The sequence below is a fragment of the Lithobates pipiens genome, unplaced genomic scaffold, assembly GCF_037356315.1.
Source record: "Lithobates pipiens isolate NorthernLeopardFrog02 unplaced genomic scaffold, aLitPip1_a1.2 Scaffold_1, whole genome shotgun sequence".
Lineage (NCBI taxonomy): Eukaryota > Metazoa > Chordata > Amphibia > Anura > Ranidae > Lithobates > Lithobates pipiens.
Genome location: NW_027507685.1, coordinates 125254097 through 125281157, shown reverse-complemented (window position 1 = coordinate 125281157; position 27061 = coordinate 125254097). Strand labels below are relative to the sequence as shown.

At 44.5% G+C, this 27061-nt stretch overlaps 1 protein-coding gene and 1 long non-coding RNA gene across 4 annotated transcripts in view; one reads left to right on the top strand and one right to left on the bottom strand.

Annotated features, from left to right (window-relative positions):
- Nucleotides 1–27061, top strand: part of LOC143974590 (uncharacterized) — a 112784-nt gene that overhangs the window by 22666 nt on the left and 63057 nt on the right. The gene's annotated exons all lie outside the window — the stretch shown is intronic.
- The window catches only part of TOR4A (torsin family 4 member A), an 87934-nt gene that overhangs the window by 8450 nt on the left and 52423 nt on the right, over nt 1–27061 (bottom strand). The window contains exon 1 of one of the 2 annotated variants that reach the window (XM_077476129.1): nt 18517–18630. The exons of the other annotated variant lie outside the window; for it this stretch is intronic. The gene's annotated coding sequence lies outside the window, so the exon portion shown is untranslated. Of the gene's footprint in view, nt 1–18516; nt 18631–27061 lie in introns of those variants that run through there. 2 annotated transcript variants of the gene reach the window in all.

The following is a 27061-nucleotide window of genomic DNA, read 5'->3' as shown; positions in this document are numbered from 1 at the left end:
ATTCTGCTGGTTCTTCTGAGAATGGGGATACCACAGGTGTTGGACTTTTTATAGGATCCTGAAAACAAAATCACCGCCTTCAGGCATTCTAAGGGCGAAAATTTTTGATTTCACTCCTTACTGCCTATCACAGTTCCGGAGGCAATGAAATGCCAAGATAGCAACCCCCCCCCCCCCCCCCCAAATGACTCAATTTCGGAAAGAAGACAGCCCAAGCTGTTTGCTGAGAGGCATGTTGAGTATTTTGCAGATCACGCTTTTTGTCACAAAGTTTTGAAAATTGAAAAAGAAAAAGAATGTTTTCCTTTTCTTTCTTCATTTTCAAAAACAAATGAGAGCTGCAAAATACTCAATACTACAAAATAGTTGCAAAATAGCAACCTATGATAGCAATAGGTAGTGACGGGTCTATTAGACTCTAGATCTCTCCTCTGCCCTCAAAGCATCTGACCACATCCAAGATTGGTGTGATGAGATGCTTTCCCAATTTCCCAATGGTGCTGTTTATATCCGGCAAAACCGAAGTCATGAAATGTTCATAGGGGTTCTTAGGCCATAGAGATGAATGGAGACATTCTGGTCTCCGATCAGTTCTATGGTCAGCTTGCGGAACCACCAGCTGCACTCTCGGGTTCCCCAGTGGAACAGGAGAACCCAAGAAAACCATGGAAGACAGGGGGGTAAACCTTCCCTCCCACTGCTTGTAAAAGCAATCTAGCTAGTAATTAGCCACTAGGATTGCTTTTACATGAAAGCCGACCACTGGCTGAAAGGAACAATACCAAGATGATACCTAAACCTGCAGGTATCATTCTGGTATAACCACTCAAAGTCCAGCAAGATACCAGTATGTCGCTGGTCCTTGTTGGGCATATATTGTAATGTTCTTTTTTCATGCAGCCTGTGGATGAAAAAAGAGAACCTAACAGATTCCTCCATTCATATTGATCAGTCAGTGGTATGCCCACCATTACCATCCACCCACTTCTAATGATGGGCATACATGCAACATTTTTTTTTTAACTGTGGTGGTGAAATCACACCCTACAGCGCTGGAGTCGCTAATTTATGTATAGTGAGAGCCAACCCTGTTGCCGTTAAAACAAATAAATCGGTGCTGCAGCTGAATGGCGTACCTGAAAAGCAAACAAAGGTAACAATAAAACATTAAATCAATAAAACAATTTTTTTTATTGTAATCTGTGCCACAAAAAGAGTAAAAAATATATGCCGAAGCATAACGGCAATCCGCCCCTACTGTTAGGGGCAAATCACCCCTCCACCCCTACCCCCATGCTTCGGTATATATGCTCTTTCTTTAACTGGGGTAGTGAAATCACCTCCTACATTGCTGGAGTCATTGCTTTGTGTGCTTCGTATAGTAAGAGCAAAACCTTTTGCTGTCAGAATAAATAAACCCATGCTGCAGCTGAATGGTGTACTTGCAAAGCAAACAATGGTTAATAAAACAAAGTAACATTACAGTATAACAGTAGGACATAACATACCTGCAAAGCAAACACAATAAAACACAGAGGGGTTTCACAACACCAGTCATCATTGGAATTTCGACTGTTGTATCTGCGTGAATCGAGGACAGAACGAAAACATTCTATGTGTCCCTCCACTTTACTGTGAGCAGTTTATTACATCTCAAGCAGGCTCTCTCCCCTATCTAAGTCGGGACTCTACAAGCTGTTGGGGAAGCCCCGGCGATTAGATCGTATGGTTCCAAAATCAAAAAGGTGGCACATTTGTGTAATAATTGTCCTCGTACAAGTGTTACCCCTTTCCAAATATGAGTGACACCAAGTCCCAAACAATCTTACTGCTGCTATGTAGTCTTGGCAGTTGGGGGGCTCTACACTCCTATCTTTTCACTTGTAAACCATAAAACTATATGTATAGCCTGTTGCCCTGTCACAGAGCTTATACATCTTGACCCCATATCTGGCACACTTGCTAGGGAGATACTGTTTGAAAGACAGGCCGCCAGAAAATTTAATCTGGGACTCATCAACACAGATAACTTGATCGGGAATAAACAAGGCTGCAAACGGTTGGTTGAAGTGGTTTATGAGGGGCTGAATTTTGTAGAGCCGATCATTTTCAGGGTCCCCCTGAGGACAAAAGAGTTTATTGTCGTTGAAGTGCATGAACCGCAAGATCTGCTCATATTTAGTCCTGGCCATGGAAGCAGAGAACACTGCATATGATGAATTAGGTCAGTGGACCAATATGACCGCAACTCACTCTTTTTAGTTATAACCCCGAGGAGGGATAGGCCAAGAAAGGGTGTAAATTCAGAAACCTTAATAGGTTTCCTGGCAAATTCTCTGGCAACGGTCAAATGGGGATTTGCGGCTATAAATTGACCAGCGTATAAATTACTTTGGTGCTCAATAGATCTGTAGAGATCCTCCATGAAAAACAGTGAATAAAAGCCACCTGAAATTTCCACCTGAATTCGTGTTATCCAGCGAATGGGGGAAGTACGAGCGCTGCAGAAGTGGTGGGCTCCCAATCAGGATTGGCAAATGCAGCAGGGAGGATACTATGGGCTCTACGGGCCTATGTTTGAACTCTTGATGGCTGTGGGGCACTACTTGTGCTAGCCACTGCACCAGCTTGAACTTATGGGACTCACCACATCACCAAGTGTTACTGCAATACAGGTTTGTCTACGACCAGTATACACTAGGCCGCTGGTTCTTGACAGTTCATCAGATGGTTGAGCGGCAGTAGTACCAGCTCTCTGCTCCATACGAGAGCCCTGCGGTTGTTGCACCTCAACAACAGAAGAACAGGGTCGGGTATGCTTGACCTTAGCAGGGACTACTACTCCATTATCAGAGCTATTTTTCAGGATTCCACTGCTGTCTACCAGTTTGTGTACTGAACCTGAATCTGACAGCGAGACTTCTCCTTCACTCTCATCTGTCATGCTCAGCAACATGTAGATGTACAGCTAGTGCGGCTCACAGGCAAAAGAGCACCTGGTTGTCAGAGACTGCTTCAATCGCTACCAAAAAAATGAACTGTTAGCATTCACAAGGATCAGGCGTGACTCTGCTAATGCTGCAGTTATGCGTGCTGTGTTTTGTAAGTGACAATGATCTATTGATACTGCACTTAGGTGGGCTGGGCTGGGCGGAGGGGCTAAACGCAGGTGTTGGCAGGTGTCTGGGCTGATCCTGCTAACACGCGTTTTTGGGAACACTAAACTATTGGGTACGCTAGTATAGATCTGATCAGATCAAAGATATTGATCCATTAAAACACTATACTAGTAAGGGAGGTGTATGGTGTGTGCGTGGGTGTTAGCAATACTGCCACTAATCTGACGCTGCCTGGGATTGACGCTGACCTTAACTGATACTAAAACCAGTACTGGGGGGTGATCAGGGGGTTAAACCTTTATTAGGTAATATATGGCGGGCTGATGCTATAAAAAACTGATAGTGACAGTAACTAGCTGTGACACTAAATACACTGATCAGAAAAGAGATCTATACACTATCCTAGTGACACTGGTGACAGGGGGTGAAAGGGTTACCTGGGGGGTGATCAGAGGGTTAAACTTTTATTAGGGGGTTAATGGTGGGTAACCTAAATCTACCTGGGCCTGCTACTAACTGCCCTAATGCTGATTAGTGTCACAAGTGACAACAGCACAGTAATTAGTGAAAAATCTGAAAACTGGACTTGGTGGCACTGTGACAGGGAGTGACAGGGAGGGTTAACGGTGGGGACGATCAGGGGGTGATCAGAGGGTGACAGGAGTGTCTATGTGTTAGTGTATTCACAGTAGATGTCCTCTCTTCTTGCTCTGGAACCAGAAAGGGCTTCACGAGGGGAGGTGACATCACTTCCTCTGCCTGTGTTTACATTACACAGGCAGAGGACAATCTCTCATTCACCAGAACCGACCACAAGGTCCTGGGCCTGGAGACTGATTGGTTCTGGAACAAATCCAATTGCGGCGTGCGCACGTACCCCCTAGGCGGCCGCACAATCAACATACAATGACGGTGATTCACGCAGGGGAGCCAACTTGCCGTAGTACAACTGCGGCAGGCGGTTGGTAACTAGTTAATATGAATCACATTGTTCACTCTTAGGCTCATATAATCATGCAGCTTTGCCTAAAGCGTTCTTTAAAAGAAAGAAGTCTCACTTCAAGTTTATTAATTTGTTCCATTCTCCAGAGGGAAAAGTACATCTAGTACTTTTTTCAACATTCCTGTGTTGAGTCTAAGACTAGCTGTGAGGTTGTATAGGGCAGCAGTTACCAACCACTGTTGATCCACGGGAAAATGTTGGTCCTCAGGGGTTCTGCCGCTTATCAACATTGTGGCGGACGTATACCATCCAATGTTGCTTCCAGTGTTGTTCTAAATGCGTGCTGACAGTCAATACTGTCAACATGCATTGATAACCAGTGCCTCCTCTGTTGTCTCCTGTGAACTCAGAGGGAGGCAATGGGAGTAGCGCAGAGAGTGGGAGGTGAAGAAGGAGGGCCCTTCCAATGGTAGCACTAATAACAGATTTTGGGAGGGAGCACAGAGCTGGAGCACATGGCTGGATACAGAGGTGCGGTCCAATGATGAGCCTGTGTAAGGTAGCAGTGTGATGAGTGCGGGGGGGGCGGAGAGCCGAGGCATTGTGTGTATAAGGCAACGGCGTGATCCAAAGGGGAGGGGGTAGAGAGCCGGAGCATTGTGTGGATAAGGCATGTAAAATTCAAGTTTGTGAAATTGGGATTGGGGGAGGTCTGTAAGGTTGGCAACCACTGATATAGGGCACCCCTCTTTCCTCCATAGCCATCTGACAATACAGTTTGTGAGGAGATGCCAGTCTTCATAGGCTGCACTCTTCTCCATCTGCAAACACCTTCCTAGAACATTTTAGCTGACAAGTCCCCCTCCCCCTGCATTCTGCATCAGATGCTTGTCCCAGACAAGTGCTCGGAGACAGAGAAAAGTGTTGCCTCTCAAAGTAGCCATCTCCTTGCTAGCTGCGCTGTCAGACAGCCATGTAGGGAGGAGGGCGGCCTGTCTGATTTCACAGCTAGCCTTAACGAGCACCTAGGAAGATAATACAAAGTACTACTTGTGCTTTGTCTCCTGGGGAACAGGACACATAAAAAAACAAAATGAAATTAAACTTTTTTGGTCTTCATAAAAAATTGCTGGAAAATTGCCCAAAACAGTGTTGTACACATTGTTCTTATACAAGTGGAAGTTCATGTGTACCATATCGTGATCACTGATATTGATCAGTATGTTGCTATCACATGCAAAACAATACAGTTACTCTTTTTCCTTTGAAGGTCACACAGGGAAATGTTTGGGTAATGGGTAAACTACAGGTCACTCTGATGGTTAATAAGGAAATATTGTAGCAGACCATTAAAGTGGATAGAACCCATCTTTTTAACATGCTATGTAATGTAACTCTGGACATTGTTACTGAGATGCAGAACTTTATTTGTCCATAAGATGGCAGTGTCCACCAGTTTGCCTAACTATAACTGGAGCAGTCTGGGAGATGTAGTCTCAAAAGAGGACCCTGCACACAGTGGAACAGGAGGCTACAACTACAAGGCCCACAAGCACAAGGAAGGGGGCGGTATGGTATATAAACAAACGCTCATGAAAGGAGGCGAGCAGTTGAGGGAATGCACCAATTAGGAAGGAATGCGTAAGTTGTGCTGTGCTAAACCAAGTTGAGCTGGCCGTGCCAGAGCCAATGGGCAGACTGCTGTGTTGAGCGCAGAGCCGAGGATCTGGTCAGGGGTGTGAGCACCCATCAACCAGAATTGTTGTTTTACTTGCCTTCGGCACTTGCGCCATTGCTGCATTACTGTTAAGGGGGCCCCCCACCGCACAGACATCTTACTGTTGCACACTGCTGCAGGGAAATTTGGTGAAAGGGTCACTGACCCACGCAACAACTCTAGATGATTGCTAACCTTTCCTTAACCCAGACCCTAAAGCGGACCTTCAGTCATTTTTTCAACTTTCCATCTATTAAATCTTCTGCCCTTATTGTTTTACTATCTCTGCCAGTAAATACCTTATACAACCCACTTTCTGTGTCATGCACAGCTCTCTCTGAGAATTTGTCAGGATGGGAGGGATGATGAGTCATAAGAGGGCCAATGAGAGCTGCAGGGCTGGTCTGTGTAAATCATTGAAGTGTATAGGCAGCAGCTTCAGCTGCCCACAGTTAAAATGGTTGCAGCCAGACTCAGTGGAGGGAGATTTCTACAGCATATTTGGCAAGTATAGAATCACAGTATATAAAAATAATATGCAAAGTGGTTGGAGGGAAGCTTCAGAATGACAAAGATGTTTTTATTACAAATTATGTGAGCAGACTGCAGTTCCTCTTTAAGGAGAGCCATTGCCCTTATTAACACATTTCCACTAAAGGCTCTTCATACCTGCTGCCACTTTTACCTTAGAGCTGCAGCCATCCATACCAGCGACAGGGTCCAAAGTTGTTAGAACCCCAAAGTGCTGACATTTACTTTGATTTCTCTTGTGCATCCCTACACTCTGCATTATATCTTAGTACCTACCTTTTCCTTACCCATTGGCATTTTGAGAACTTGCATTATTCCTGCCATTCTGCACCAAGGGGCTTACCCAAACACTGAACCTAACACTTTTATTTTTCTGTTGTACTTCACCCTCGGAGACAACTTTGCGCACCAATGTTAAAGGGCCCCAAAAACACTGGCAGAAGTTTACTTTAAGCCCTTGTACACACGGTCGGAGATTCTGACAACCAAATCCGTCGGATTTTGTCCATCGGATTTTGTCCGACGGATTTTGTCCGAACTGTTGCATACACACGGTCGGACAAAGTTGTTGGAAAATCCGGCGTGATTACATTATTTCGTTACGACGGGACTACGTTCACGCTAGTAGCCAATAGCTTTGGTGTAGGAATTTGATCTGAGCATGCGTGGCACTTTGTCCGATCGGGATCTCTACACATGATCGGAGTATGTCCGATCGGAGCATTTTGTCAGAAAATTTTACCGGCAAGTTGGAAAAGTTGGTCCGTCGGATACTCCGAAGGAAACTGTCCGATGCAGACCACACACAGTCGGAATATCCAACCGTGTCTACAAGGGCTAAGAACTGCTCAGACTGCTACATACCTGAGGGCAGGACTGGGTTGATGGGCTGATGTTAATGTCCTAAACTCAAAGCCCTAAGCAGGAGCAATTTATTAAATCAGTGGGCCTGTGTGCAAAATCATAAAGTAGCTCTCATGTAGTTGCTCGTATGACTTCCCAGCTTTATGTACTGACAAATAATTTCAAAACCGTGCTATTCTTTCGTGCCACCCATACTGTGCATTGCTGGGCCTGTTGATCTCATTGGAACTTCCCCAAAAGGGAAGTTCCAATTGGGGCCCCCCCGGCTAATATTTGGAATTTGTTTTTTGTGGGGGGGGTACCTTATTTTGATAGGCAAGTTCCCGCTCCCACTTCCGGTCCAATCGCTGTGCCATTCTGAGCAGAATTTTGCCCCCACTACTTGCCCCCTGCAGGCTCTAGGTCCACGTCACAGGTCCCAGGAGACTGTGGGACCATTCATGGGGCACAGCCTGGCTTGCGCATACATAGTAAAGCTGCAATGAGTCACAGTCAGCTGCCCACAGTTAAGATGCCGGTGTCTGCCCCCGAAGATGGGCAAAGAGTCGGATTGGGTGAGGACATCGTTGGATCTGATGTCAAGTACGTGTATGTTTTACAGTATTTGTAGCTGCGGACTTTTACATTTTTGTTTACAGAGTGAAGAACCTCTTTGAGAATTCAAGTCTCTTGGATTTAGACAATATTTAGCCCAAAGTTCAGCTTTTATTTCACCTTTGCAATTGATTTCAATGCACTTTGTTGCTGTAATCCACAATTTGGCTGACGAAGTCGGTGTTGTGGTGAAAGTTCAGCCGCTGTTACCTGTTTTTCATATCTAGAAAAGTCATATTTTCTTTGGAAGACTTTTTATTTAAAAGACTAATGCCCCGTAAACACGATCAGAAATTCCGTCAGAAAAAACTTGGATGGTTTTTCCAACGGAATTCTGCTCAAGCTTGATTTGCATACACACGGTCACACGAAAGTTTTGTGAACTTTCAACCGTCAAGAACGCAGTGATGCAGCTATGACGAGCTGAGAAAATGAAGTTCAATGCTTCTGAGTATGTGTCAAATTGTTTCCGAGCACACGTAGGAATTTTGTGTGTCAGAATTTGCACAGACGACATGTCACGGCATGTCCTTTAATGAAAACGGCGTGCCGTGACCCTTCTAAAGTGCGCATGCGCCCAAAACATCACGCATGCGTAGAAGGAATCCTAGTACGGGGAATTGTAAACATCTCCTAAACCGTGTAGGTTTAGGAGATATTTACAGCACCTACAGGTAAGCCTTAATCTAGGCGTACCTGTAGGTGAAAGTGTGTTGTAAGGGTTTACAACCACTTTAAGTGCCCAGTAAGCAAGTGGTTAAATATCAGTAGGTTGCTATTTTATGTCTCCTTATTCATCACTTTGACTTTCCACCATTTTTGTTCTTTTTTTTACAGCTTCTGTAAAAGGACCTGTTCATTCTTAAATTATTCTGAATCTGCGTGCTCTAGTACGGGCCCCTTGCCCCTTAAGGAAAGATTCCACTTTCACTAGATAAGTATGTAAAAGCCATGTAATAGCCACACATTTTATTTTGTAATTCAGGCATATTGTGAAGTAAAAATAAAAGAAACAAAACTCTTAGCTAGAGATGTTTCTGCACAGCACCGTGTACACAGCTGTCCACATCTACCCATCACTGGCTCATATCTGGCTGGTCTTGGTTCAGGGAACATTATATTGTAACAAAATCAAGGAGAAAGTAGAGGCTTCAGAAAATGCTGAAGTTTACACAGGGAAGGTATTTTTGCAGAGGTGGGCTACTCTAGGATCAATATGCATGCAGTCTGTTCATTTTGTGTTTACATATGAATTAGTTCACTTTAAGAAACCACATTACATGCCATGGAGAGTAACCAAAATTAATTTCCTTTATGCTAGGGCACTTATATAAATATTTCCTCTTCACTCTTGACACTAGTCAGTGTCAAGAGTGAAGTCGGTCCCTTTAAGCAGGATAGCAGGCATCGGGGGGGGGGGGCGACGCTCACGACGCCTGGCTGCGAGCGATCGTGTAAACACACAAAGTCCCCTCCCCCCACAGTTAGAAACACACACAGGGAACACAATTAACCTGTTGTTTGCCTCTTAGTGTCAACCCCTTCCCTGCCAGTGACATTTTTACAGTAATCAGTGCATTTTTGTAGATCTGATCCCTGTATAAATGGCAATGGTCACAAAAATGTGTCAAAAGTGTCCAATGTGTCTGCCATAATGTCGCCGTCCCAATAAAATCGCAGATCGCCGCCATTACTTGTAATAAAAAATAATAATAAAAATGCTATAAATCTATCCCCTATTTTGTAGATAACTTTTGCGCAAACCAATTAATATACGCTTATTGCAATTGTTATTAACAAAAATATGTAGAAGAATACATATCAGCTTTTTTTTTTTTTTTAAATGGGGGTATTTATTATATTTATTATAGCAAAAAGTACAAAATATTGTGTTTTTTTCCAAACTGTCGCTCTTTTTTGTTTATAACGCAAAAAATAAGAAAGCTCTATGACCTAGCTATTTGTGGGGAAAAAAGGACATCGATTTTGTTTGGGTGCAGCGTCGCACGACCGCGCAATTGTCAGTTAAACCGACGCAGCGCCAAATCGCAAAAAATGGCTTGGTCATTCAACAGCCAAATCTTCCGGGGACGAAGTGGTTAAGCAGGGTTAGGTTATAAAAAAATATCCCAAACTTTGAACATCTCACGGGGCACTTTTCAATCTATCAAAATGGAACAAATATGGCACAACTGCAAACCTACCAAGACATGGCCGTCTACCTAAACTGACAGGCCGGTCAAGGAGAGCATTAATCAGAGAAGCAGCCATGAGGCTCATGGTAACTCTGGAGGAACTGCAGAGATCCACAGCTCAGGTGGGAGAATCTGTCCACAGGACAACTATTATGCCTTGTACACACGGTCGGACATTCCGACAACAAAATCCGTTGGATTTTTTACGACGGTTTTTGTCCTAACTGGTGTTGCATACACACGGTCGGACAAAGTTGTCAGAAAATCCGATCCTACGGAACGTGATGACGTTCATTCGTTATGACGGGACTACGTTGAGGCTACTATCCAATAGCTTTGGTCTCGTAATTTGATCTGAGCATGCGTGGCACTTTGTCCAATTGGAATTCTTTACAAACGATCGGAAAAAGTCAGATTTTCTGACAATATATTCCGATCTGTCTTTTTCCGTCGGAATTTCCGACCGTGTGTACAAGGCATAAGTTGTATACTCCACAAAATCTGGCCTTTATGGAAGAGTGGCAAGAAGAAAGCCATTGTTTGAAAGAAAGCCATAAGAAGTCCCATTTGCAATTTGCGAGAAGCCATGTGGGGGACACAGCAAGGTGCTCTGGTCAGATGAGACCAAAATTTTACTTTTTGGCCTAAAAGCAAAACGCAGTGTGTGGCAGAAAACTAACACTGCACATCACCCTGAACACACCATTCCCACTGTGAAACATGATGGTGGTAGCATCATGTTGTGGGGATACTTTTCTTCAGCAGGGAAAGAGAAGATGGTCAGAGTTGATGGGAAGATGGATGGAACCAAATACAGGGCAATCTTAGAACAAAACCTGTTAGAGTCTGCAAAAGCAAGCAGTCATTTCCAGTGCTATGTTGTCTTCTGTTATGTAAAACAGCAAGGACAAAAGTAATGCCAAAGAACTGTGAGGATGCTGCCCTCCCCGGATGGAGTAATCCAATCGATACTACAGAAACAAAGAAAAATTGAAAGGCGCACACACCTAGTGCATTACCACAAAAGATTTTTTCAATAAAAAATGGATACTCACAAGATGACAAAAAATTGTAGGCCAAAAACACACAATGCTGGACAGTGTGGACACACATGTGGCTTATTCACATCACCAAGTATACAGCTAACACGTTTTGGGGGCGCACCCCCTTCCTCAGAGCTAAGTTTAGCTTACTCGTTTGCTGTATACCTGGTGATGTGAATACACCACATGTGTGTCCACACTGTCCAGCATTGTGTGTTTTTTGGTCTACAATTTTTTGCCATCTTATGAGTATCCATTTTTTTATTGAAAATGCACTAGGTGCGTACCCCTTCCATTTTATCTTGTTTCTGTAGAGTCTGCCAAACCCTGGGGCAGAGGTTCACTTCCAGCAGGGCAATGACTCTAAAAATACAGCCAGAGCTACAATGGAATGGTTTAGATCAAAGCATATCCATGTGTTAGAAGGGCCCAGTTAAAGTCCAGACCTAAATCCAATTGAGAATCTGTGGTAAGACTTGACAAATTCAGACTCGGGGGGGGGGGGGGGGCTGAATACAAATGCAGCCCACACTTTTCAGATATTTATTTGTAAAAAAACTTGAAAACCATTTATCATTTTCCTTCCACTTCACAATTATGTGCCATTTTGTGTTGATCTATCACATAAATTTCCAATAAAATACGATTACGTTTTTGTCAAAATGTGGAAAATTTCAAGGGGTATGAATACCTTTTCAAGGTAAATAGGCTGTTCATGTACAAGGGAAGTTGCACCTCGCAAGAGAATTTGCCCCAGCGCTTAGAGAATGTGGTAAAGTTTAACTTTTCAAACAATTCCCAATCATATGCAAAGGAGGGTCACCCAATTTGCATAAAATAGTGAATGCTTTGGTCACTTTGATGGATATTCATACATTTTGGTACTCCGTAAACAATGGAAGATTTTACAGCAAAGAAAAATGGAATTCCTTGTGTAAAAACACTGCATTTTTGCATGAACAGATAGTCACCTCATTCACCTAACTGTGGCCAAACTTCCCATGCTAAACGTAATTTCCCTTGCAAATTGAACAGTCTATTTATCAACTGTCAGATACATTCAGGATGATTTACTAAAGGCAAATAAGCTGTTCACGTTTCACATGGAGTTGCACTTTGCAAGGGATATTTTACTTTGCAAGGAAAGTTGTGCTTTGCATGTAAATTTTTCACAGAAATTTGTGAATATGGTGATTTTTCTCTTTGCAAAGAATACCCAGTCATGTGTAATTTTTGCTTACACATGATTTCATGATGGAAGTCAGCAGAACTTCACCTCATTCAATAAGCTCTGGGGAAAATACTCATGCAAAATGCAAATTCCCTTGCAAAGTGAACAGTATACTTACCTTTTGTAAATCGAATGTCTGACACAATGGGGTTGATTTACCAAAGTCAAGTAAACTGTTCACTTTGCAAGGGAATGATCTCCAGAACTTAGTATGTACAGTATTTCACAAAAGTGAGTACACCCCTCACATTTTAGTAAATATTTTATTATATCTTTTAATGTGACAACACTGAAGAAATGACACTTTGCTACAATTAACCCCTTCAGATCTGTGCTATAGCCGAATGACGGCTACAGCGTGGACCTACTTTGCTGGGAGGCCGTCAATAGACGGCCTCCCCTTTGCACGCTCCCCGCGTGCCCCCTGCAGGGCGCACATGGCTCACACTGTGATCACTGAGTCAATGAGACTCAGCTGATCACCGATCCCGGCCTTTTACCACATGATCAGCTGTCAGCCAATGACAGCTGATCACGTGATGTAAACAGAAGATCGTAATCTTTTTTTTTCTCCTCATGCTGAGCAAGGGACATCGGTCCTGAATAGGAATATGCACAGCCATCTCACCTGAGCCCACCAGTGCCACCTGCCAGTGCCCACAGTGCCATGAATCAGTGCATAACAGTGCCAGCAATCTGTGCCACTTGTCAGTGCCCACCAGTCCACCAGTGGTGCCAATCAATGCCCCCTAGCAGTGCTGCCTATCAGTGTCACCTACAAGTGCAGATCAGTGCCCATCACTGCCACCCATCAGTGCCCATCCCTGCCACCCATCTGTTCCCATCACTGCCACCTATCAGTGCCATGTATCAGTGCCACCTATTAGTGCCCTTCTGTGCCACCTATCAATGCCCTTCAGTGCTGCCCATCAGTTCCACTTATCAGTGCCACCTCTCTAAATTCAGCACTGAATGCCCTCCAGTGCTGCCCATCAGTTCCACCCATCAGTGCCAGCAACTCTTTTTTTCAGATCCTCAGAGAGTTCTTTGCCATGAGGTGCCGTGTTGAACTTCTAGTGACCAGTATGAGAGAGTGAGAGCGATAACACCAAATTTAACACACCTGCTCCCAATTCACACCTGGGACCTGGTAACACTAATGAGTCACATGACACCGGGGAGGGAAAATGGCTAAGTGGGCCTAATTTGGACATTTTCACTTAGGGGTGTACTCACTTTTGTTACCAGTGGTTTAAACCTTAATGGTTGTGTGTTGAGTTATTTTGAGGTGACAGCAAATTTACACTGTTATACAAGCTGTACACTCACTAATTTACATTGTAGAAAGGTGTAATTACTTCAGTGTTGTCACATGAAAAGATAGAATAAAATATTTACAAAAATGTGAGCGGTGTACTCACTTTTGTGAGATACTGTGTGTGTATATCTATCTATATATATATAGATATATATATATATCTATATATATCTATATATCTATATATATATATATATATATATATATATATATATATATATATATATGTATAGTATATGTGTGTGTATAGTCTTTAAAAAAAAATGTTTTACTTGCCTCCCATTGGCTAGACAGACTGCTCACTGTATGAAAATGAACCTGTTAATAAATTAGCGATCTGCACTGGATACAAATGACAGCAACACTTGAAACGCAGAAGGGCTCAAGCATTTTTGAGATATATGGTAACTTCCTGAGGTTTCAGCTACTCTGTGGATAATCTGCATGACTCATTTTTGAACTATATTGCACATTCTTCTTTCACCGTGTAGTGGCCTCTGTGTGCTAAATATTTGCACAAAGTTGTGTATATAGTGTTATTATCCGAGAAGCCTATTTATAAAGAGGTAAATGGTCAGCTGAGAGCTCATGTTTAATCTCTAGTGCATTCCTTCTCTATGGAATTCAGGATTTTACTCTCACAGATTTAAAACAAAACACACCACAAGGTACATTTAAAACGGACATTACCACCTCGCGCTTTCATGTTAAAGGGGCTAATCCACCCCAGTAATTCATTTATAGGTGATCAATATTCAGCCTTGGGGATGCCAACCGCAAAAAGCCCCTGCTGAAGTTGTCAGATTGACTTTCTCCGCCATAGAGTTTCACTCCTCCTGCTGCTTTCTTTTAAATTCAAATGAAAAACCCAACAGGGAGTGCGAGTTCTTCATTGTAATGGTAGAGATCTTGTCAATGAACTCACCAAAATGCCAAGAAGTTACATTGGAGGCTGGTGCTAAAAACAGGTGCAACAAGGTGGAATGAATGGATGTAGAATAGGACTGGGAGTGTAAACAGGCCTCATTGCCTGCGCCCTGTTTACACTCCAAACACCCCCAATGAAGCTTTTCAGCTGCGATCACCTGATTCCAGCAGTCGAGCTTCTAATGGACGGCTCAGTGTCCGGTGACTGAACGCTCTTAAAGGGACACTTTTTTTTTCATGTCCAGCTTGGGGGTGTTTGGGGGTTGGATGCCATTGCTTCAGTTTGTTTAACCACTTGCCGCCCGCCATATAGCAAAATGACGGTGGCAAAGTGGTTTTAATATCCTGACTGGACGTCATATGACGCGATCAGGATATTAAGCCACTGCGCGCCCCCGGGGGCGCGCATCGCGGCGATCGTTGTTGCAGTGTGTCAGTCAGTAAAGAGTCTCCGACGGAGACTCTTTACCACGTCATCAGCCGTGTCCAATCACGGCTGATCACAGTGTAAATAGGAAGAGCCATTGATCGGCTTTTCCTCATTCATGTCTGTCAGATGCGAGTAGAGGAGAGCCGATCGGCTGCTCCTCTGACAGGGGGGGGGGTCTGTGCTGATCGATTATCAGCATAGCCCCCCCCCCCCCGAGGATGCCCACATTGGACCACCAGGGATGCCACCAGACCACCAGGGATGCCCAGCACCAGGTATGCCACCCTAGACCACCAGGGATGCCAGTCAGTGCCCACAATGGATTCCAATCAGTGCCCACAATGGATACCAATCAGTGCCCACAATGGGCATCACTGATTGGCATGCATTATTGTTTGGCACTGATTGGCATCCATCAGTACATTATAATACAATACAATGCCGCCCATCAGTGCCCATCCATGCCGCCTATCAGTACCCATCCATGCCACCTATCAGTGCCCATCCATGCTCATCCGTGCCGCCTATCCATGCCCATCTATGCCACCTATCCATGCCCATCCATGCTGCCTATCCATGCCAATCCGTGCCAGCTATCAGTGCCAATTTGTGCCACCTATCAGTGCCCATCCATGTCGCCCATCAGTGCCACCTATCAGTGCCCATCAGTGCTGCCTATCAGTGCCACATATCAGTGCCCATCAATGCCACCTCATCAGTGCTACTTCATTGGTGCCACCTCATAGGTGTCCATCAGTGCCTGTCAGTGCAGCCCCATCAGTGCCCATCAGTGAAGGAAAAAACTTACTTATTTACAAAGTTTTGAAACTGAAACAAAAAAAAAAACATTATTTTTTCAAATTTTTCGTTTTTTTTTATTTGTTTAGCAAAAAATAAAAACCGTAGAGGTGATCAAATACCACCAAAAGAAAGCTCTATTTGTGGGAAAAAAATGATAAAAATGTCATTTGGGTACAGTGTAGCATGACCGCGCAAATGTCATTCAAAGTGCGACAGCGCTGAAAGCTCAAAATTGGTTTGGGCAGGAAGGTGTTTGAAGTGGTTAAGTGCGCATGTGTCAATGACATTGGCACATGCAAATACAGGGATGTCTCCTAAACTGTGAAGGTTTAGGAGATATCCAGTGTAGCTACAGGTAAGCCTAATTATAGGCTTGCCTGTAGTAAGAAGTGGTTGTAAAGGGTTTACAACCACTTTAAGCTTTACCTCATTTACTAAGTTCTAGAGCAACTGAACTTTGCAAAGTGCGCAGTCTGTTTGCCTTTAGTAAATAAACCCCACTGTGACCCCCAACCAGGGGTCAGTGCACAGAAGAGTTACCAAGTCAACATCAGAACACAATATCAGGTAAGCAGAGTCAAGGAAGGCAATGCTCAGAAAGCTAGTCTGATGAGAATTGGTTTTGGGTCAACAGATATCACAGATATCACAACTGCCCAACTTTTAAAAGGAGCTACCTTAAAAGTTCAGCGAAACCTAAAACTGATATTTTGAGTATAAAATAGCATGGTGGGCTGAGACCTCCCCTGGCTTCTTACATGCATTGCCCATATCTCCCTGACATAATTCCTGACTAGGGATGAGCTTGGGTGCATTTGAACCATAGTCCGAACCCCAAGTAAGCAAGTCCGCCAGGAAACTGTCAGCTGTCCTGGTCCAATTATCTGTGCTGGGGCATTCTCCTGCCCACAGCTGCATGTATACAAGGGGCATATATACTTGCTGCTGTGAGGCAGGGAATGCCTTGGCCGCAGGTGCTTGGCCCCGTGCCGGTGACAGCTTCCTGATGGGCAGGTGCCGCAAGCAGGTGCCTAGGCACCGCAAGCTAAGACCGAGGGGGGAGGGGGTGTCGAAGCTCAAGTGGCAGTGGCGTACCAACGTGGGGGTGCCGCACATTCAGGCGTGTCATCCCGGCACGCCCCTGTCAGAGTCCTCTCCTCCAGCCTCCCCTCCTCAGAGCATGCAGAATGGCGATCTCCTGAGCTTGACGCTGAGCACATGCATTCAACTTCTTTGGTTGATCATATCGAGGAGTGGAACCTGTCCTGGTAAACCACTGTATGGTCTTGGACACCGTGCTGCAGCTTAGTTTCAAGTTCTTGACAATCTTCTTATAGCCTAGGCCATCTTTTTGTAGAGCAACAATGCTTTTTTTTAGATCCTCAGAGAGTCCTTTGCCATGAGGGGCCATGTTGAACTTACAGTGACCAGTATGAGGACTGGTCACTGGAGCACACCTGCTCCCCATTCACACCTGAGACCTAGTAACACAAACAAGTCACATGACATCGGAGAAGGAAAATGGCTAATTGGGCCCAATTTTGTCATTTTCACCTGGGGTGTACTCACTTTTGTTGCCAGCGATTTGGACATTAATGGCTGTGTGTTGAGTTATTTTGAGGGGACAGCAAATTTACACTGTTATACAAGCTGTACACTCACTACTTTGTAGTAGATTTTACATTGAGTTTACATTGTAGCAAAGTGTCTTTTCTTTAGCGTTGTCACATGAAAAGATGCAATAAAATATTTACAAGGATGTGAGGGGTGTACTCACTTTTGTGAGATACTGTATTTGCGCGTATTTCCGAGCATTTTTGCCAGAAATGCGTTGATGTATTTTCGTGCGTGCACCCCCACATTTTCACAGAAATGCGCAAAAACATATTCTTGCGTTCTAGTTCTGCACAATATGTAAATGGGCATTTGCAAAAATTGTGCGCATTCACGTGCATGAGGTGTAAATTACTGACCGAAAAAGCAGATTTTTTTTTTTTTTACTGAAGGGTGCATAGTGCTTTACGCACCTGTGTGCATAGGCACATTACAATTAATGGGCTGTATTCTGTATTTTAGGTCAGTAAAACAAAAAACTGTACTGAGCTTTTTCAAGCTCCAGTGTGCAAGAGGCCTTATAGCTGTGAAGGTTGGTCCAAATAAATATAGAACCCTACGGATTTAGGCTGGATTCACATCTATGCAGTTTTAGTGCTTTTTGCATTTTGCAGATTTTCACGACAGTCCATTTAACATTGTTTCCTATGGAACATGTTCTGTAGTGCAAATCTGCAAAATTCAAAAAGAACTAAAAATGCATAGGTGTGAATCCAGCCTAAGACTGGGATACCATTAAATTTCATGTGCGTGTAAAGGCAGGTGTCCCAATACTTTTGGTATTATAGTGTATGTTTGTCCCAAGTATGCTTTGAAAGCTCTTCGCTAGTTTTGACTGTTGCCAATTTCCTTTAAAATGGTGCTGAGAGAATGTTGAAAATGGATCAGTTGTTGTGGCTTCATGTGTTACAGATGCTTCCTCAAATCCAGCAACTGGAGTAACAGGCAGCCGTGAACCGATGTAAAAAACCTAGCGCAATCTAAAAGCAAGAAAAATAAAACACCCTACCCTATCCCGCCCCATTAAATTCAAGTCATATTGACAACCGCGTTCTTAAGGGATCAAAATCATTTTTCCAGTGTATTGCAAATGAAAATTTCCCCAAGTGCAATCCCCAAGAGAGCCACATCCTCCCTAATATAATCAAAGTGAAATAATAAGGATTTTTACAGAGGTCTAATGTATTACCTGAGTTTCCCACGCTCTCGACCAGGTTACCTAATTCCACAGCGATGCATGTCAAAACTGAACGTCTTGCACTTGTCCGGTATCTGCAGTTTAAGGGGGAAGGGAAGTAGGCGGAGAACTAAACTTCCCTTTTTTTTTTTTTTTTTATTATTCAGTTCTGCAAATCCACAGACCCTGCGACCTAATGGGAACATATATGCTTTGACAGCTAGTAGACTAACTAGAATGTTCAATGAAAGGATCTAACCCACGCATAAAAAAAACTGGACCCACAAGAATAACCACTTTTCTGCCACAGCCAAATTTTCAGGTTTTGTGCCCATGCTAAAATGCTCATTTTAGTCCTGAAAATTAGATAAAACACCAGATGTTATATATTTTCTGAGACCCTGGAAAATAAAATATTGGTAGTTGCATTTTTGTTTCATAACACATGATATTAGCGCGTTAATTAACCGGTTTGGCTCGAGAACATTTTTTTTTTTGTCGCATTCATGTAAAAATCTTAATTGTTGCCAGTAAAATTACTTAAACCGCTCGAACATTATATATTTTTGGAAAGCAGAGGCCCTTAGAATAAAGAAGTTATAGTTGCAAATTTTTTATGCCACATGATAAAAACACACCATATAATACCCATTTTTTGTATAAAATATGAGTTTGCATCGAGTAAATAGATACCAAACATTCCATGTCTTAAAATCGTGTGCGGCCACGATATAGCCAAAAACTATAGTGTCCAAAAATCACCATAGATACAGCTCATCAGTTTGGAGTTAACTCAGAGCTCTTGTGCTAGAATTTCTCACAATCAATCATGGCGGTATGTTACACGTGTGGTGGATAATGGTTTGCATATGCTTGCACACCCTGGGGTTGCGTTTTCATTTGCGCAGGTGTGCGGGGCAATGGGAGTTTTGGAAATGTAAAAAAAAAATTGATATATATTATTATATATTTTTTTACTTTTTTCTTGCGTGAAACAAGTATTTGACCCCTTCGCAAAACATGACTTAGTACTTGGTGGCAAAACCCTTGGCAATTACAGAGGTCAGACGTTTCTTGTAGTTAACCCCCAGGTTTGCACACATATCAGGAGGGATTTTGTCCCATTCCTCTTTGCAGATCCTCTCCAAGTCATTAAGGTTTCGAGGCTGACGTTTGGTAACTCAAACCTTTAGCTTTCTCGCTCATATTTTCTAGGGGATTAGGGTCTGGAGACTGGCTAGGCCACTCCAGGACCTTAATGTGCTTCTTCTTGAGGCACTACTTTGTTGGCTTGGCTGTGTGTTTTGGGTCATTGTTATAATGGAATAGCCATCCACAACCCATTTTCAATGCCCTAGCTGAGGGAAGGAAGTTCTCACCCAAGATTTGATGATATATGACCTCATCCATCATCCCATTGATGCATTGAGGTTGCCCTGTCCCCTTAGCAGAAAAACATCCCCAAAGCATAATGTTTCCACCTCCATGTTTGACGGTGGGGATGGTGTACTTGGGGTCATAGGCAGCATTCCTCCTCCTCCAAATGCGGCGAGTTGAGTTGATGCCAAAGAGCTTGATTTTGGTGTCATCTGACCAAAACACTTTCACCCAGTTCTCCCCTCAAATCATTCAGATGTTCATTAGCAAACTTTGGACAGGCCTGTATATGTGCTTTCTTGAGCAGGGGGACCTTGCGGACGCTGCAAGATTTCTGTTCTTCATGGCGTAGTGCAGTGTTTCTCAATTCCAGTCTTCAAGGCACAACAATGGGTCATGTTTTCAGGATTTCCCTCAGATGAAACAACTGTAGTAATTACTAAGGCAGTGAAACTCATCAAATCACCTGTGCAAAATAACGGAGAGCCTGAAAACATGACCTGTTAGGGTGCCTAGAGGACTGGAATTGGGAAACAGATCATTGACAATATTCTCCCTTCACATGATCATTGAGGTGAGATCTTGCATGGAGCCCCAGACTGAGGAAGATGGACAGTTATTTTGTGTTTCTTCCATTTGTGAATAATTGCACCAACTGTTGTCACCAGGCCCGGACTGGGACAAAAAATAGGCCTGGGCATTTTGGAATGAGCAGCCCATGACATCTTAACCGGCCCCTTTCCCACTTTCCATCCTGATGAATCCCCTGGGAGGGGGGGGGGGAAACCCGGCAAAGGTGCAGGGGGCGAGGGTGACAGGGAAAGAACGGGGGGGGGGCAGAGAGCACAGGGAAGAACCTTGAGAACATGGAGTGGCGCAAGAGCAAAGGGGGACTGGAGAGCACTGTGGGGGGAGGCGGAGAGCATGGGGGGGGCAGAGAGCACAGGGGAGAGGCAGAGAACACAGGGAGGAAGAGGAGAGCACAAGGGGGCTGGAGAGCATGGGGGGGAGGTGGAGAGCACAGGGGGGAGCCGAAGATCACTGGGGAGCTGTAGAGCACTGGGGGGAGGTGGAGGGCAGCGGAGGGCACAGAGGGGCAGCAGGGAGCATGAGAGAAGGTGGAGAGAACAGGGGGTAGGTGGAGATCAATGGGGGGGCTGTAGAGCACTGGGGGAGAGGCAAAGGGCACGGGGGGCAGTGTAGAGCATGGAGGAGGTGGAGATCACAGGGGGGCTGGAGAGCACTGGGGGGGCTAGAGAGCACTGGGGGAGAGGTAGAGGGCACAGGTGGGCACCATAGAGCATGGAGGGGCTAGAGAGCACTGGGGGGGGCTAGAGAGCACTGTGGGGCAGCGTAGAGCATGGGGGAAGTGGAGAGCACAGGGAGAGAGACGGAGGGCACAAAGGGCAGCGTAGAGCATGGGGGGAGGTGGAGAGCACAGGAGGGAGGTGGAGAGAAGAGGGGGCGGTGAAGAGCACAGGGGGAGAGGCAGAGGGCAGAGGGGGCAGCGTAGAGCATGGGGGGAGGTGGAGAGCACAGGAGGGAGATGGAGAGCACAGGGGGTGAGGCGCAGGGCACAGGGGGCAGCGTAGAGCATGGGGGGAGGTGGAGAGCACAGGAGGGAGATGGAGAGCACAGGGTGAGGTGCAGGGCACAGGTGGGAAGCATAGAGCATGGGGGGAGGTGGAGATCACAGGGGGAGGTGAAAAGCACAGGGGGAGAGGCGGGGGGCAGCGTAGAGCATGGGGAGGTGGAGCGCACATGGGGAAAGACGGAGGGAACAGGGGGCAGCATAGAGCATGGGGAGGTAGAGAACACAGGAGGGAGATGGTGAGAACAGGGGGGCTGGAGAGCACTTGGGGGTGCTAGAGAGCATTGGGGGGAGGTGAAGTGCACAGGGGGGTGAAGTGCACAGGGGGGGCATGTTTTAGTCCCCCTGGTGCCGATGGCTGAGCCTGAGCTGAACTGGCAGCCGGGCGGCCTCGGAAAAGGTTAGGGGACTGGCGCGGGCTTAAAGAGCAGCCTGCCTTGGCCCTGCAAGCAAGGACATGCGCCCCGGCGGCCCCGGCTACCAGATTTGCCCTATGGCCAATCTGGGCCTGGTTGTCACCCTCTCACCAAGCTGCTTGCCGATGGTCTTGTAGCCCATTCCAGCCTTGTGTAGGTCTACAATCTTGTCCCTGACATCCTTGGACAGCTCTTTGGTCTTGACTATGGTGGAGAGATTGGAATCTGATTATTGATTGATTGCTTCTGTGGACAGCTGTCTTTTATACAGGTAACAAACTGAGCGGAGCATTCACTATAAGAGAGTTCTCTTAATCTCAGCTCATTTCCTGTATAGAAGACACCCCAGAGACAGAAATCTTACTGATTGATAGGAGATCAAATACGTGCGAGATCACTTTATATATTTTTATATGACACACAAGCTGTCAGCAACTGACAAGAATGTGTAACAACAGCAGTGGCGGCCCATTCATAGGGGACGCATGGGCGCCGCCAATACTGGCCCGTTAAAAAAAAAAAAAATACAAAAAAAAAGGTCCTTAAGTGCACTGTGTTCGGACGCCGGACACAGTGCACTTATGGGAAGCGCCACGTCTATAATCACGAGATTGCAGACATAGCGCTTCATTTGCGGGCTTTTATCCTGCCTTGCTGCGCTTTCCGAAGAGCTGAATAGCTTCCGCCCGGTGCTCGTAGTATTACTACGGCCGGGCAGTTTTTTTGACATCTCAGTTTGATGTCCCTTCCTGTTTTCTTTCTCCCATTGCGCCCAGGAGAGAGGAAACAGGAAGTATGGGAGGAGAGGACCCCTCCATCGCCACTGTGGAAGGAGACACCACTGGAGAGGACAACACACAGCAAGGTAAGTACCGATGTGCTCCCCTGGAGAACTGGGGGGGGGGTTGATGGAACACAGGCGGCATTTTGGTGACACAGGCTGTATTTGGTGGACACAAGCTGTATTTGGTGGACACAGGCTGTATTTTGGGGACACAGGCTTGCTGCATTTGGTGAGACACAGGCTGCATTTGGTGGACACAGGCTGCATTTGATGGACACAGGCTGCATTTGGTGGACGCAGGCTGTATTTGGTGGACACAAGCTGTATTTGGTGGGACGCAGGCTGTATTTGGTGGACACAGGCTGTATTTGGTGGACACAGGCTGTATTTGGTGGGACACAGGCTGTATTTGGTGGGACACAAGCTGTATTTGGTGGACACAAGCTGCATTTGGTGGGACACAGGCTGCATTTGGTGGGACACAGGCTGCATTTGGGGGACACAGGCTGCATTTGGTGGGACACAGGCTGCATTTGGTGGGACACAAGCTGCATTTGGTGGGACACAAGCTGCATTTGTGGGACACAGGCTGCATTTTGTGTGGCACAGGCTGCTTGTAAGGAGGGACTCTGCTGGGAGCACCTGATGTAAGGACGGACTCCGCTGGGGACACCTGTTGGCATCTGGTGACAGGCGAAATGGCTAGTGACACGCTCAGGGCTCCCACTGATTCTGCATTATGGTGAGTTGAATGATTCAATTTTATATTACAATGCAATAATAGAAATCATGCGCTTCAATCATTCTGACACCATAACAACCATGGTGCCAGGATGATTGAAGTGCTAACACCAGGTGTTTGGAATATCTTTATCTGCTGATTGTTAAACTTTCTAGAATACACATATTTCTATTGTTGTGTAGGATCTGGGTCTGCTGTCCCTCCATCCCTCTTTCGCTCTCCCTCAATCCCTCATTTATCTCAGATGCTAACCACACCACCTTAGAGCCACGCCCACTATTACGCTGAAACGATGCCCATTTTCACCAAGTGGGACGGGTCAAAAAGGAAGGGCAGGGTATGGTGCCCCCCCCCTCCACCGTAAAACTTCACCAGCCGCCAGCTAGCAATTTAAGCACTTTAGCACTTTATAGCTAGCATTTACAATTTATTGAAGATTTGCTATCTACAGTGAGTTTATTTTCACTGTTGTTACACATTTTTGTCAGTTGCTGATAGCTTGTGTGTCATATATCCATTTTTTTCACTTTATTATAGTTAGCGCCACATACTATTTTATTGTCAGTAGGTAAATATAGATACCAAACACGTTAAGCCATAAAATTGCATGTGTCCTTGAAAAGGCGACAAACTTTAGTACCCAAAGTTGTGGTGCTTTAAATTCCTACAGATTACCAGTTTAGAGTTAAAGGGGTTGTAAAACTTTGTGTTTTTTCACCTTAATGCATCATATGCATTAAGGTGAAAAAACACCTTGCACTCTCTGGCCCCCCTGAGCCCCGTTTTACTTACCTGAGGCCCATGGGCGCGATCCTGCATTGCTTTCTCCCAGCTCCTTTGGGCTCTTTATTGGATGATTGATAGCAGCGCAGCCATTGGCAACCTTTTAACAATTTTAACAAGGCCATCATTTTTGACAAATTATTTCTTAGAATTTTATATTTTATTTTATTTTAATCTATTTAGTTTTTTTTATATTTAACCAAACTGCCCTTTGGTGAAATATTAGGGGCCTAAACAGACCCCTGATGTTTCACTTTTGAGACAGAGGAAGGGATTGAAGACAAAGATTCCCCAGTCCCTTTCTCTGCAGTCTCGGCTGCACTGAACAGTGGATGAATAAGAAGTGCTCTGAGATTTCCTGTTCATTCACAAATTGAGGCATAGTACTGTAAACACAGTTTACTAAGCTTCAGTGATAAATGGACACAGGAGTGATCGGCACCGGTTGCTTACTGTGTTCATTCAAGAAAGGAAGGGGCCCGTAAATAGGACATATTTACTCAACAAAAAAGGAGTACAGTCGGCCAGCCCCCCCTTTTGAACTGATGGGGCCCAGGCCCGATACAGGAGGGCTGGCAGTACTGCCTTTTTAGCAGCTCATGTAGGTGGGGACAGGGAACTTTACATTTCACAAACATGAGAGGGGAAGGAGACAGTAAAGCGGAATTTTCCCCTTTTGGGTGACGCTTCGCTTTAAGAGCTCATTCGCACTATATGTGTGACCTGCATTTTTCTGCACAAGAACAATGCAGATACACTGCTAGAGCATGCACAGTTAGACTGGGTGTATATTAGCATCGTGTGACACAGCTATTCTTTGTCTTGACAGAACCTGCAGTAAAAGTACATTTTATCTTTTATATTCATGAAAAATGAAGCATTGGTCACTATGGGCAATATCTCCACCTTTTGCTCAATTTTGTTTTTGTTTTGATATATTGGACCCAAAGGGTAGGATTTAGTAAAACTGGTGCACTGAGAATCTGGTGCAGCTGTGCATGGTAGCCAATCAGCTTCTAACTTCATCTTGTTCAATTAATCCTTTACAATAAAACCTGGAAGTTAGTTGGTTTCTACTGTGTTTCCCCGAAAATAAGACCTGCCCCAAAAATAAGACCTACTGTGATTTTCGGGGAAGGTTGCAATATAAGCCCTACCCCCCAAAAAAGCCCTAGCTTAAAGTGGTTGTAAGATCCTAGAATGCACTGTATTACAGTATTATATAATCTGAACTTTGTATGTGTCTGTAATCTATTTGTGCCAAATACCTCCGGTACAGCACCGCTCCACGCTCAGCTGACCTCCCCGCTGCTCTTTTTCCAGCTGTCAGTGGTGGATCTCGGCCCCCCCGCCCCCCCGCAATGCTTGGAAGAGAGGTCTGGCGGCGGGTCTATATAGGCTATAAGAAGGTATTTGGCACAAATAGATTACAGAAACATACACAGTTTACATTATATAATACTGTAATGCACTGAATTCTAGGATTTTACAAGCACTTTTACTCCGTTCCACTAGCCACTGAAGATTCCTGACAGGCCGGGAGGGAGAGGGGGAGAGAAGACAGCACATGACAAGACCTACCCCAAAAATAAGCCCTACTGGGTCTTTTGTTGCCAAAATTATTAGAAGACCCGGGCTTATTTTCGGGGAAACACAGTATGCAGAGCTGCACCAGATTTTGCACTCTCTTTTTTTTTTTTTTAAAGTAAATCCCCCTAATAAATTTAAATTTATAAAGCTTTAACAAAAGAATAACCATCTTTATTTTAGCTATGTGACTGTAACCTGAAATCTAATGGTTGCAATTTTCTTTCATCCCTTCACTTACAGACCACCCACCCTGGATATACGTTGCTAATTTGACGTTAAATACCATGGCTATGATAGCTGCCATAACCACTGTATTTTTTTTCAACGGCGGGTGGTCTGCTTTAAGATAAAAGTAGTCTCCTTGGCAGGTTCGCCGCAGGATCACTTTTATCGGAGATGGGAGAGGTGCCCGCCGCATCCCGGTTGTCTCCGCTGCCTACTGGAGCCATCGGTAGTGGTGGATGGGCAGGAAGTCCAGTGAGGAAATGATAGCCCCCATTATATGCCCTTGGAGGACCGAAGCAATGTCAAACTTCATTTCCACCCAACAGCCTTAAAGGGACAATTATTGTTTTTAACTGTAAATTTGAGATCTGAGGACTTTATGACCCCAGATCTCAAATAAAGAGGTCCTTGTAATAGGAATAATTTTTTTTTTAAAGGGACAGTGTAAAAAAAATAAAAAAAAATAAAGTAAAATAAAGAATAAGATTTTTTTTTTTTTAACGCCGCCTATGGAGATTTTTAAGGGTCAAAATTTGTCGCCACTCTACAAGTGGGCACAATTTTAAAGTATGACATATTGGATATCAATTTACTCAATGTAACATCTTTCACATTATTGAAAGAAATTGGACTAACTTGACTGATTTCTTATTTTTGAATTAAAAAAAGTGTATTTTTTTCCAAAAATATTTGTGTTTGTAAGACCGCTGCGCAAATACGGCGAGACATAAAGTATTTTAACGACTGCCATTTTATTCTCTAGGGTGTCTGAAAAAAATGCATATAATGTTTGGGGGTTCTAAATAGTTTTCTAGCAGAAAAAAATATTTTAACCTGTAAACACCAAGTGTAAAAAATAGGCTTGGTCCTTAAATGGTTAATGTTCTTAATAATTGGCAGAAATGAATCTATGACCCTTGTGTTCAATCGACCACCAGAACTCAGTGGGATGGAGAGGCTGTCTCCATCCCACTGAGTTCTGGTGGTCGATTGAACACAAGGGTCACAGATTCATTTCTGCCAATTATTAAGAATATTTGAGATTCCTA